General features: G+C 47.3%; 1 protein-coding gene across 3 annotated transcripts in view; it reads left to right on the plus strand.

Moving 5' to 3' along the window:
- Positions 1 to 269: 269 nt before the first annotated feature.
- The window catches only part of LOC147729139 (mucosa-associated lymphoid tissue lymphoma translocation protein 1-like), a 1401591-nt gene continuing 1387958 nt past the window's right edge, over positions 270 to 13902 (plus strand). For 2 of the 3 annotated variants that reach the window (XM_086959432.1, XM_086959437.1), the window contains exon 1: positions 270 to 418. The gene's annotated coding sequence lies outside the window, so the exon portion shown is untranslated. The remainder of the gene's footprint in view (positions 419 to 13902) is intronic. The other variant, XM_086959431.1, reaches the window with a different exon arrangement.

Below are 13902 nucleotides of genomic sequence, written 5' to 3' on the forward strand. Positions count from 1 at the left end.
GTTATGCCACTATTAAAATAATATCTTGCCCTTTTAGTCTGTATTTTAAATGTTATAATCCACTCCTTCCTTTGGTAGACGTTGTTTTGAAGCTAGAACCCGATCTCGTAGTCAATCTCGTTCTTGAGCTGTGTGCCAGGGCTTGCCGTGAGTGATGCCAGAGACAAGCAAGAACGAATGCACTTTCACTTTCTGTGCTCGCCGTAGGAGGGCCCGGAGGGTGCTTGTGGGCACAGTGCATACTCTCAGTTGGCCACAGCATGTCTCGGGGTGGACCTGAAGTGCAGCCGTGGGAGGACCGGGTGTTAGTTTAAGGGGTGGGCCAAACTTCGTCTCCGCTTCCTGGGAAGATGAGGAAGTACTGAGAAGACGCAGCTGCGCCATCGGAACTTTTACAAGTAGGCGCCGACAGTCCCCGGTGAGTAAAGCAACCTCGCAGCCTGGGCCGTTAGCGTACCCTGTAAACACCTGTTTACCCGCCCTCTTCCACGTCTCCCATTCAGTGCTCTCCCCAGTCACCGGCTGGCACACGCCTAACGTTAATGTGGCAACATTTCTGATTTTGAAATGTTGCTTCAACTCTGTATTGAAATGTGTTCGTGTTGCAAATCTTGTAGATGGTCGCAGCAGAAAACTGCACGGTTATTATGTGGCATTTCTGTGTTATTGTGTCTAAGACCTATTGTGACATTTTCATGCTTCGGGTGTCTTAATGTGTCCATTTTACAGGTAAGAAAACATCTGAAGGGACCCACGTTTTTAGCTTTGACCTTCACATTCGGAGTTTAGAATTCTTAGCACCTCTCGTGGGGGACAAGTTGAGTTGAGATCTCTGAAGTGGCAGTGCAAAGTTTGAGTTATATGAAGTTATCCCATTTTAGCTCACCGCCTTTCCTTTTGGCTTTACGTGCTTTCTTTCTAACATAGATACATTTAATTTTTTTAAGAACAGTTCGATTTTTACAAAACGAATAACGCTGTGATGTCAATTTGTCACTAGTCATTTGTGAGTAGATCAACCATTCTGTTTTTAATTTGAACTGTGGTGTAGATATGCTTTTGACAGTAAAATGAGGAACAAAAAGTACCAGAATCAAGTGCACAAAGACAAAACCCAATCTGCTTACACCCACAGGTGTCTTCAAATGCTTGATCAGTTTTTCAGGAAATCGGGAAACTGTAGTTGCAGACTTATTGTGAAGAACGCGCAAATTTCGAATCAAGCCATCTAATATTTTCTATTGCTCCATCAACATCAGTAAGACTACTTACTCTCTGTCGCTTGAACTCGGAGGCTCTTCGTTTAGGATTAAATATTAAAATATAATCCTAAATAACAGTTATTGCACATGCAACCCAATGGGGCAGGCAAAAGTGCTTCTCTGTTGAACCTAAACCATAAGCATTTCTTAAAATACCGCTAAGCTAAAGCTATATCCAGGGGCTCAACTAGACCCAGACTTCGAGGGGAAAGGGGCTAACACTTCCAGCAATGGGTCAGGACAAGCATCGAAAGTAAAAAGGAGGCCCCCTTATCTGTCAACTTTGGGACAGGGGAGATATATTGTAAACCAAATTTGTCCCACAAATTTACCACTAAGTTGGTGAGGAGTGGAATAATGGTACCAAGTTAGTTTTAGATGTTTAACAATACCAATCACACAATTGTATATGAAGCAGAAGGCTAAATTACAAAACATAGGCCAACCAATAGTCATTAAACCACCAAAAATTGCAAAATTAAACCACTATGGCACACATTTCTTAAATTCAAGTCAAGATAAAAAAAGGAAAGCCAGAAAATAGTTTTTTGAAAAAATATATATACTTTGTGTATTTATTCAAATGTTAACATTTTATCACAGTGATAACAAATCATTAAAAAATATACATGAAGTATATTAGACATTTCATTAAAAACATTAAAAATCACATAAAGTAAACATTGGTTAAAAGTTCAAAAGAACATGGGTGACGCGGCGTTTCGGTTACGGGCTAACAATAGACAACCTTCTTCAGGACCAAGTTCTGTATTTAGTAATGGCTTCCAGATAAATCCTGGAATGCCGTGGGCCGATTATAGAATCCGGTCAGGAACTGTTATGGGTTCGCGATGTTTTAACATACGCTGTATTGATATCTTGTATTTGTCTAGGGATGGAATTCGCTCTGGTAGTAGGAGCCACCGATATTGGTCTTCAGTTATGCCAGATTTAAATGACTGGCAGCTAAATATTATCACGAGCTTTTCAATGGGCTTGTGTATCAGTTTTGGCGTTCATACCATGGTGGGGATTATCCTGCCACTCGGGCTTTAAATTCGGCCTCTCTGCTCCTACTCCGTCAGCATGTACTCGGGTCTGGTCAGGATGAAAGTATTCCATCCCTAGTCCTGAAGAAGGTGGTTTAATTTTGCAATTTTTGGTGGTTTAATGACTATATTGGTTGGCCTATGTTTTGTAATTTAGCCTTCTGCTTCATATACAATTGTGTGATTGGTATTGTTAAACATCTAAAACTAACTTGGTACCATTATTCCACTCCTCACCAACTTAGTGGTAAATTTGTGGGACAAATTTGGTTTACAATATATCAGGACAAGCATCTCCAGAAGTGGGGTGGGAGCTATCCTCATAACCAATATGAGAAAAAGAAATGACAAATTGTGCAATTTAAACATATTTGAGAAACCTGACATTATAACAAACAGGTTTTTGCAGTTTTGACTCTGTTATTAGGCTACTCACAGTGATCTTTAAAAAGTAGATTGAGTTCATTGACAACTACAAATTGTAATCCAAAGCACATAAGACACGTTTTCTCCAAGTTATTTCAAGACGGTAGCACCCTTTTTGTCAATTCACTGATCCCTTCTGTGACTGGACAATTTGATTGTGAAATGTTTATCATTGCAATCCCAGAAAAATGCCCCTATTACATTAATGGCTGAATGTAGTTAGTTGTCTTGATGCTTATTGTTGTGACTTGAATTGGGACTGTGCATCCTTTCCCATAGTCACCTGTTCCGTGTTCCTCAGCCAGTATGAATGTGGTGCAGGGGAATGCTGGAGTGCTTGGTGATGTAATGGAATGCTTGAGTGTCTGGTGTGGTTAAGTGTCAGTTGGAGTGCGTGGGCTGAGCAGCAAGGGTGCTGCTCCTGGTGGGGTCTATATGCTACTTAACTACTGGCTACTCATCAACCTCTAACCAAGACCTAATAAACCTACTCCTGGAACCTATTCTACTGGACGACTTGATTATAAGCACACAATTTCGTTTACAACACCAATCTTTCAACTTTTTGTCTAAAAACAGTTGGTTATTGGCTGGAAGTTAGAAGGAGCTCTTGTTTGAAGGCCTCTTTGATTTAGGAAGTAATTGTTGAGAAGAGACCTTCATCTGATGAGTTGCTGCTACCTCTAGCTGGATTATACGAGCATGACATGAGTCTGCCAGTGATTATGCTGGTCTAAAAGAGTTTGCAGCCTAGATCAAATCTTGTGTGGTCAGGAGGTTGAAGGTGAGTGGTTATTTTTATGATTTGTTTTCTAGTGAACTGTGCAGCACTGTTTGCATCTGCGGTCCCTGCAGGTAACAGCGTTAAGGCAGTGGGGTAGAGTAAAGGGGGATTTCGAGGGTGGATGCAGAGGAAAAATGAATTATTCATTTAATTTTCCCTCTGCAGTGTCCCTTGAAATCCCCCCTTACTCAGCCCCACTGCCCCGCCACTGTTATCTGCATGGACCGCGGCTGACGGTTGGAATTGTGATTGAGCAATGATTGAGCAATGGAGAGGGAAGCAGGGAATCTAAAATCATTTGGAGCATTGGAAGTAATGCAGGTGTGCAAGGCATCCAGAAAGTGCCTTTGAGGCCTTTCACTGTACTGCCAAGGCATCAGGAAGTCCTAAGGTATTGTCTCTTCAGGTACTGAGGTTAGAGGACCACTTTTCATCTGAACTCTTCTAGCTGGTCTGTTCTTGTGTGCTTGAGGCCCATCGTCAGCTACCCCTGTTCAGATCTCCTGTCTTATGTTCAGGTCTCTTGAGTACAGTCTGCTCTTCAACTGTAGGTCCTCTCTCCAGGACCTAGGGCAGGTTCCTCTGAAGCAAGTCACGCATCAGGTGTCTTGGCTTCAGTCAGCTTTCCCTACTACCTATTCCTGTTTTGTTCTTTAGAGGGAAACAAAATGAAACATCCATGCTGCTCACCATATAAAGGTTCATCAATGGTGTTAGACCTGGCACCATTGGCGTGGGTCTCCCTTCCATTTTTGCTGTTGCCTCATGTATGTTTTTGCTGGTGTTGGATGCTTTGGGCCCTGTGCCACTGCTATTCAGTGCCACAGTGCAAGTTTTCCCTATTGTAAATTGATGTATGGATTAGTGATTCCATGGTTGGCTATTTTGGTTTACTTGTCAGTCCCTAGTCTAGTGCACTGAGTGTGCCAGGGCGTGTAATCCAAATACTACTGGTGGGCCTGCAACACGGGTTGTGCCACTCACAGAAGCAGCCTTGTAAAATGTGTCTAAGGTCTCCCATTGCAGAGCCTGTGCGCAGTCTGGTACTGTCATGCTGACTGGGCAATTGCACCCACTCCCCAGTCCCTAAACCTTCCCTTTTCTTCATATCAGTCACCCCTGTGGTAGGCCCATGGGCAGGGTGCATTGTAGGTATAAGGGAGGACAAGCTCTGGTATGTGTGGCATGTCCTAATAGTGAATTACAGACATTTTCGTTTTTCACTATTGCAAGGCTAACTGTTCACCTTAGGCCAGAATGTGCTGTTAGAATTGTTACATTTTATAATCCTAACAGGCTCAGAGAACATGGTTGAAATTCGAGTTTAGTAAGCCTGAACTCAGAATAATAAAATACATCTTTTAGTGAAGTTTATTTTAATATTCTGTGTTTGCAAATACCACTTTTAGAAAGTAGGTATTTGCTTGTCTAACCATTCAAACCTGCCTCTGCTAGGATGTGTATTCCTATGTCTGGTTTCTGTGAGTGACAGGGCTGGGGAATTCCAGGAGACAGGCTGAGTCACCCAGTGGTGAATAGAGAGATCTGCCTCTTGTTGGGAGGGAGGAGTGCACCTGAACTCTGAATAGGGCTGTGCCTGCCTTCCACAATGCTCGCTCCACCCCTGGGGAGAGGCTGATGTCTCTGCCCTGCACACTGAAAAAAGAGAAGGAGTCCTGTAAACAGAGTGCTCCAGGACTGTACTTGCCTTCCACAATGATGCCTCCACCTCCTGTGGGGCGTCTGATGTGCATGCCCTGCACTGTGAAAGGAAAGGAGAAGTCTGGTAAACAGAGTGCTTCAGAACTGGTTTGGACTGGGCAAAGGCCCCTCCCCCTCAGAGAACAAAGGATTTCTGGGTATATATATTGGGACCCTGATCCCATGAAATTAGATCACTTTGGACTACAAGAAAAAACCTTTACTGAGGAGAGGAACCTGAAGAAACTGAGGAGAGACTATTCCCAAGCTGAAGTGCTGCTTGGGGGGTTGGCCTGCAGTGGTTGCCTTACTGCCAAAGGAAGGAGAAAGGAACTTTGTGTACTTTGCTTTCAACTTGTGAAGGATCTCCAAGGGCTTGGAAAAGAGCTTGCCTCCTGCTGAAGTCTCAGGGACAACAGACTTCACCCCCCAGCTCCTCCGAGTTCTTTTGGAAGTGCCTGCTGTTGTTTTGGGCCTTCTGAGGAACTGTGTGTCGCAAAGAGCTGGAAGCGTGATTCAATGAGAAGAAGCGTGTCGCAGTCGCTGTGCCTGCTGTCGCAACTCCGGAGAAAGGAGGGTGTCGCCGCTGGAACTGTCCCACTGCACCACTTCGGAGAGAAGTGTGCCGCAACGAAGAGGAAGCATGTCGACGTCGCTGCTGCTGCCGCCGTCGCTACTCCGAAGAAGGAGGGTGTCACCGCTGTGGTTGTCGCACTGCACCGCATCAGGAGAAGAATCTTGCAACAAGGTCGAAGCGTGTTGCCGTCGCTGTGCCTGCCGTCGCAACTCCAGAGAAGGAGGGTGTCGCCGCTGGAACTGCCACAGTGCACCGCATCAATCAAGAGCACCTCGCATCCCAGAGAAGAGCGCCGCCGTCGGAGCTGCTGCCGTCGCATTTTGGATGTCACTGCTGTAGTTGTCGCATCGAGCAGAAGCTTCACGCATCGTGGGAGAAGAGCGTCGCTGCTGGAGCTGTTGCCGTCGCATCGTAAGTGTGTCGCCGCTGCAGTCCACGCATCGAACCGAGAGCTTCTCGCACCCGAGAAGCGTGCCACATCTGGAAGATCTTCAAGTCTTTATTTCTTTGTAACTGAACTTTGCCGAATTTCTCATCGCTGCGACATTGCTTTTCATGAAAGCGCAACGCAACTTAAGGTAGATTGACGCAGAGTGTCGCACCTAAGAAATGAACTGAAATAAGCTTAATCTACCATTTTAAAGTAATCATAGTGTGTATTTTTGTCGTTTATGGTCTTGTGATAACGCTATATAAAGTCTACTTATTTTTTATATAAAACCTGTGTGGTGTCCATTTGTAGTGTTGTCACTGAGTTACTGTATGTGGTCACAACTGCTTAACTTACAACGCCTCTGAAATAAGCCTTGACTGCTCGCGCCATGCAACCTAGAGGGTGAGCAGGGGTTATTTTAGGTGTGTAATCCGCTTTCCCTGACTAGAGGAGAGGGTCCCTATTTGTATCAAGTACCTACCTGTGCCAACCAGAGAACCCCAAATCTAACATTGGTGGCAACGGAAGGACTTCCGAATTTGCATTCGTGACTCATTTAAAGTGACTGGTGAACACTACTTAGTGAGTGCAGACCATAACAATACTGCATACTTTTTGGCACATTCCTTTTTAGATTTTTGGATTGTTCTATTTGTGAAAGATGCCTAATTCAGTTGTGATAGAGAGGGCAGAATCCATAGCCTCTGATCTTGAATGGGAAGAAGAAAAATTGGAAAGCTACAAAGTTGCAAAGCTGACATTTTTTGTGCAAAAAGTTCACTGTTCCCACCTCTGGGTTCAGAGTAAAAGAAGAATTCTACAAGACGCTGAGGGCCTGGGTAGAAGCAAGGAACACTCCTGTGATTGAGGAGGATGACTTGGCAATTGGTCAACAAGAAGGGCCAGTGGGCCTAAGAAGAAGGAAAGTACCTTCCCCCGTCTTTAGCAGTGCTTCTAACACAAGTCTGTCTCCAGGGGAGTTGGAGGACAGATAGAGATCAAGAAGGCATGAAATGGAGATGACCTGGTTCAAGGTGGATAGGCAGTTGGAATTAGAAAATAGAAAGTTAGATCTTGAGGAAAAGAAACGCAGTTTGAGCAGGAAAAGGTTTTCAGGGAGTTGGAGTTAAAAGCTAAAAGTTTGGAAATTACTCCCTCTGGTGGCAGCGTACCGTCAGTACATACTGAAAGTAGAATGTATATTCCCAAGGATGTGGTGAAGGAGTTTTACAAAAATGATGATATTGCTCAGTGGTTCAGAGCCTATGAGGTAGCCATGTCTTCCCACCGGGTCCCTGAGAGAGATTGGGGAGCGGGGTTGTGGGGAAGGTTGTGAGAAGTTGGCCTGCTATATGATGTTCACTAGTCTAGTGAGCACCTTCCACCAGTCCAAACAACCCTTATGGTGATAGTTGTAAAGTCATCCTTATAGACCAGCTATCCTAGGGGTAGCATGGACAAAGCAGTCTTAGGCTAAACTCAAGAGGGCATGTAAATCCAGCTGTTTTACCATATGTAACCCCTTTAATACCAAATGAAAGGACACCACACAGGATATATATAAAATATATATGTTATTTATTACTAGACAAACCCTCTGAACTCTTTATGAAGTCAGAGGCACAAGCACAATACAAGATATTTAATTAAAATACAATAAGTTGCACAAAATACAGTAGGGCCCTAGGGGCACGCTAAACCATATACTAACATAGTGGTATAAGGACCACCACACGAAAAGTGAATAGGCCTAGGGAATCCCTGGGGCTGCGCTGAGCTACCAAGAGTTAGGAAGCAGGAGACCCACGGGAGGTGTGTGCAGTGTCTAATCACACACGCAAGTTACCATAGAGAAGGAATGGTAATGTACAAGTTACAAACTAGTTCTTTTAGGGTACTTCTGACTGGACTCGGTGAAAGTTACTTGAAACCTAGACAGTTGGATAGTTGACACCCATAGGAGCACCGAAGTACTTGCGTTACCTCACCCACAGGAAGCGGGTGCATAGGTGTCAAAGTGTGTCAGGAATCGTCGTCGAATCCTATGGAGCCTGAAGAAAAGATACTGCAGCCGGCCAGGACAGAAGTGTCCGGGTGGATCGAAGATTAAGAGGACCTGAAAGCAGAGGGGACAGAGTCTGGGACACTAGCCAGTGACCAGGAAGGAACCAGGAAGGAACCAGGCGATGTCGCGAAGCAATCAGGTGCTGATGGGAAGCTTGTCTCTGCAGCCACCTGGACCAGGAGGCGTTGACGATGACCAGGAGTCAGGCACAAACTGTCCCACAAAGGCTCTCGCTGTCGGCGGTGTCGGCTTCAGGATTGGAGTCAACAAGCCTTGGCAAAGGCAACCCACGCAGGATACGAAGTTGGCTTCTTACTCAGACCAGCAAGGTCTGAGGGGCTGCCTCTTTTGAGGGAAGCAAGGGCCCGTCTGGAGCAACCAGACCAGCGGTGTAAATTCAAAGGAATGTCGCCAAGATGGCCACTAGCCAACGGGCAAGTGACCGGGCAGACGCGTCGAGCAGGAAAATGCAAAAGGGCCCCACGCAGAACTCGTGGAGTGTGCAGGGCTGATCTTTGGTGCAGATGCTGCTCGGGGCTGGGGCTTCTCAATCCCCAATTCACAGCTGCAAGGAGGCCTCGGGGCTGCACAGTTAGCAGGTCGCAGACTTTTCAAGATGGCCGGTCCCACGTCTCTCGTCACTTTGCTGGGACTGTGGATCGGGCTGTTGGATGTCTAGAAGTCCGGATCTTGTCAGGCTCTGTGCTCGGGCTCCGGCGGGAGGCGGCGACAAAGCAAGACGTTGATCGCTGGATGGTGCCTGCTTGTGCAGGGTGGTCACTCCTTGACCACAAGAGAGATTCTTCAGTCGTCTTCTTTCAAGTAGATCGTCGAAGGTCCAGAGTTTCGTTTCAGAGTTTCAGTCAGGATTAATCTAAAGTCTTGGGACTCAGCTCCTACCTATATACCAAATCTAGGGGCTGGAATACCTGCTAGGTCCCTCCTATGGGTGGGACCAGGGAAGGGGATGGTTACACCCCTTTCGAACAACATGTCTTCTCCCTCTAGAAGGGTGGAATGCTACCCCTGTCGCCAGAACTGGCGAGGGGGTAGTATTCCAAAAGTATGACACCTTACTCGACATGTTTTGATAAAGCCAAACCAGAATTAGCATTTAACCACGAGGTTCATAATGCACTTAAGAGTATATGGTATGGCAATATCCTAGAACAGCTAAACACTAGGCAAAAAATATGGGGTAACCATAGTCAGATATCCTCCGTCCTACACAACCCTCCCCCCCCAAATGAAAGGAGATAAGGCTATCCTTGACCAGGTAAGCCAATATTGCCTAAGTGGCCATATAAGGAAGTACCTGCAATAGCATGGTTACCCCCTGTCTCATGGTCCACTAAGCAATCCCTTATCCTAAGGGTATCATAGGGTCTCCACCATAGGGAACCTCTACCTGTGGTGTGCTTCGGCAAAGTAAAAGACTGGTGTTGAGATGGAGTACTGCAGTGAGGCTCCTCTGATGTAGGGCTCAGCTTCCTCTAATCACTTTCCACCATATAGGCATTTCTTTCCTTGACTGAGTTGCACTGTGCTCTCAGGTTCAACCTCTGGCTACCTAAAGTTGGAGGCTGGGTCCCTTTTGTTGGCTTACTGGAGGGACAGGTCAGGTTTGGGGCCTTTGGCTCCCAGGTTTGGCTGTGCCCAACATAATCCATCTGGGGGAGGTTCCTAACTAAGTGTAATGGAGATCCCTCAGGAGTTTTTGAAATGTTCACCCTGCTAGGGCTGCTAGCTTTGGTGCCCCATATCTGCTGATGGGGTGGTTCTTGTGGACAGGGGGCCCTTTGGGGTCCACCACTGGCCTCCCTGACCGCTTCAGCCCTGGGCTGACTAAGGCGAGGTAGAGAGGGGCAGGTTACCTGCTCCAGACTGGGTCCCACCTTGGAAGGGTCCACTGACATCAGGGGCTCTGCCAGGCTAGGCCTGACTACCTCTGGGGCAGTTCCTTCACAAGGGGTAGGGTCAGTTCCCTGAGGAGGCTGACTCTCACCTAATGTCTGGTGCGAGGTAGACTTTTCTTCCTCCCCAATTCTCTCTGTCTGAGTGGAGTGATCCATAGTTTCATGCTTGACAACACTAAAATCTGTTTTAGTTTGGGCTGTGACCATCACAGCCCTACTAACCTTTTCAGGAAGGAACTCGGTTTGGGTGTGGGCTGTGACCATCACAGCCCTGCCAACCTTTTCAGGGAAGTCTGCCTGAGCTTGGGCTGTGACCATCACAGCCCTTCCAACCTCTTTAGGAAGGAATTCTGCTTGGGCTGGGGCTGTGGCTATCACCGCCCCAACAACCTCTTTTGGAAGGCCCACCATTTTGGAATGGGTTTCTTGTTCTACCTCAGCCCAGGGTGAGATCTCTAGATCATTCCCCAGTAGACAATCAACAGGCAAGGTTGTAGACACTGCCACTCTCTTGGGGCCAGTGACACCTCCCCAGCGAAGATTTACTACTGCCATGGGATGATATTTCTGCACTCCATCAATGTTGATCACCTGATAGGTGAACCCAGGTAAAATTTGTCCTGATGGAACTAGACTGTCAGTCACCATAGTGATGCTAGCCCCTGTATCTCTGTAGGCTTCAACTTTCTGGCCATTGATGTGGGGCTCCTGCCTGTACTTGCCCAAAGTGTTAGGACAAGCAGTGAAGTTGGCAAACCCCATGCCATTTTTACAGACAAGAGTAGCTAATTTAGGCGACCTGGTTAGGCCAGAGTCCACCTGAACTCCCAAAGTATAGCCAGCCAAATTCTTGGGGGCATTCCCACCACCTGGGGGATTACTACTAATAGTAACAGGAGGTCTGAGAGTATTACTTGGGGGTATGTTCTGCTTATTGGTGGCCTTTGGGCAACTGCTGTCAGTCTTTCAGTGGTCAGGCTTTTTTCAGTCATGGCAATAAGGTTTCTTCTGGTTATAGGAGGTGTTTTGGGACCCACCCCCATCATTGGAGTTTTGGGGCCCTGTGGAAGTCTTGTCTTTAGATTTATCCCCACCTTTCTCTTGAGGCTTGGTAGAATCTTTATTCTAGTCACTACCCTGATTTCTAGGCCCAATCCTGGTTCTGACCCATTTATCTGCCCTCTTACCCAATTCTTGGGGAGAGGTCAGATCTGAGTCCACCAGGTGCAGGTATAGAAGCTGTTTTTGACAATTACTAAGGATCTGCTCCCTCATAATCAAATTATACAATCCTTTATAGTCATGTACTTTGCTGCCCAATAACCAGCCCTCCAGAGCCTTAGTAGCACAGTCTACAAAATCAGTCCAGTCCTGAGTCTGTGTCCTCTGGGTATCCCTGAACATCAACCTGTACTGTTCAGTGGTTAAGCCAAACCCATCAATCAGAGCACTCTTCAGGACAGTGTAATTGTTAGCATCATCATCACTAACTGTGAGGAGGTTATCTCTACCTTTTTCTGAAAAGGAGAGCCACAAGATTGCTGCCCACTGACTATGGGGTACCTGCTGTACTTTGCAGGCCCTCTCCAAAGCAGTTATCCACTTGTGGATGTAATCCCCATCTTTGTAGGGGGGCACAATCTTACTCAGGTGTCTATTGTCATAGGACCTGTCTTTATCCTTAGTGATACTGCTGCCACCAGTGTGCTCTAGCCCACCTAACTTCCTTTCTCTCTCAAAAGCAAGTTTCTCATTGGCTAGGGCAAGTTGCTCTCTCTCAATTCTGAGATTGACTTCCCTCATCCTAGCCTGGTGTTCTCTCCTCTGAGGAGAAGTCATTCCCCTCTGAGAACCCCTAGAAGCGTTGGAGTGATGGGAATCACCTGAGTGAGACCTATTCCTCCTATACCTCTGACTAAGTCCAATTAAAGGCCTGAATGGGCTACCCCATTCTCAGCCCCAAATTGGCTTAGGTTAGCCTGGCTAAGTCTCCTAACTTGGACCTGGCTACCATCCTCCTCCCCAGACTCCTCTACCTCTTCCTCCTCATCTTCTAAGACAGGGGGATCAGTAGTATCATCTGAAGAGGGTAGGACCTCATCTGCATTCCCTGTAGTGCCTGTACCTGAGCTTTGTAGAGCTTCAGACTCATCTAAGAGCTCTAGGAGTTGCTGAAGGGTAGGGTTAGCCCCTTGATTCAGCTTTCTTGTGGTACACAAGTGTCTCAGTTTCGTGAAACTGAGGATAGCAAATTCGGATGGTACCTTGGGAGGGTTACTCTCCACAGGTTGGAGTCCACTGGGCTCTCCTGTGCCAGACACTGCTCTAGTGAGGTGGAGGTGATGCACCTACCTACACTAAGTGTTTTCCTACTGAACCTCTCTAGGAGTTGTAGTCAGGGTGTGCTAGGCCCTTTGCTCTACAACAACTAAGTTCAGTAGAACTTAAGTATTCTAATCTTGCTTTATATGTACCTATAGACAGACAGTTGGATAGTTGATACCCACAGGGGCACCGAAGTACTCGCGTTACCTCACCCACAGGAAGCGGATGCATAGGTGTCAAAGTGTGTCGGGTTTCGTCGTCGAATCCTATGGAGCCTGAAGAAAAGATGCTGCAGGCGGCCAGGAGAGAAGTGTCCGGGTGGATCCAAGGGTGGATCGAAGATGAAGAGGACCTGAAAGCAGAGGGGACAGAGTCTGGGTCACTAGCCAGTGACCAGGAAGGAACCAGGAAGGAACCAGGCGATGTCGCGAAGCAATCAGGTGCTGATGGGAAGCTTGTCTCTGCAGCCACGTGGACCAGGAGGCGTCGACGACGACCAGGAGTCAGGCATGGACTGTCCCACGAAGGCTCTCGCTGTCGGCAGTGTCGGCTTCAGGATTGGATTCAACAAGCTTTGGCAAAGGCAACACACGCTGGATACGAAGTTGGCTTCTTACTCAGACCAGCAAGGTCTGAGGGGCTGCTTCTTTTGAGGGAAGCAAGGGCCAGTCTGGATCAACCAGACCAGCGGTGTAAATTCAAAGGATCGTCACCAAGATGGCCACTAGCCAACGGGCAAGTGACCGGGCAGACACGTCGAGCAGGAAAATGCAAAAGGGCCCCACGTAGAACTCGTGGAGTGTGCAGGGCTGATCTTTGGTGCAGATGCTGCTCGGGGCTGGGGCTTCTCAATCCCCAATGCACAGCTTCGAGGAGGCCTCGGGGGCTGCACAGTTAGCAGGTCGCAGACTTTTCAAGATGACCGGTCCCACGTCTCTCGTCGCCTCCACGGGTCACAGCTTTACTGGGACTGTGGATCGGGCTGTTGGATGTCTGGAAGTCCGGTTCTTGTCAGGCTCTGTGCTCGGGCTCCGGCGGGAGGCGGCGACAAAGCAAGACGTTGATCGCTGGATGGTGCCTGCTTGTGCAGGGTGGTCACTCCTTGACCACAAGAGAGATTCTTCAGTCGTCTTCTTTCAAGTAGATCGTCAAAGGTCCAGAGTTTCGTTTCAGAGTTTCAGTCAGGATTAATCTAAAGTCTTGGGACTCAGCTCCTACCTATATACCAAATCTAGGGGCTGGAATACCTGCTAGGTCCCTCCTATGGGTGGGACCAGGGAAGGGGATGGTTACACCCCTTTCCCTTTGTCCAGTTTCGCACCAGAGCTGGGGCTGGAGTGCCCCAGCACCGGTTTGAACTGGAC

Source organism: Lissotriton vulgaris, chromosome 2_2 (assembly GCF_964263255.1).
Source record: "Lissotriton vulgaris chromosome 2_2, aLisVul1.2, whole genome shotgun sequence".
Lineage (NCBI taxonomy): Eukaryota > Metazoa > Chordata > Amphibia > Caudata > Salamandridae > Lissotriton > Lissotriton vulgaris.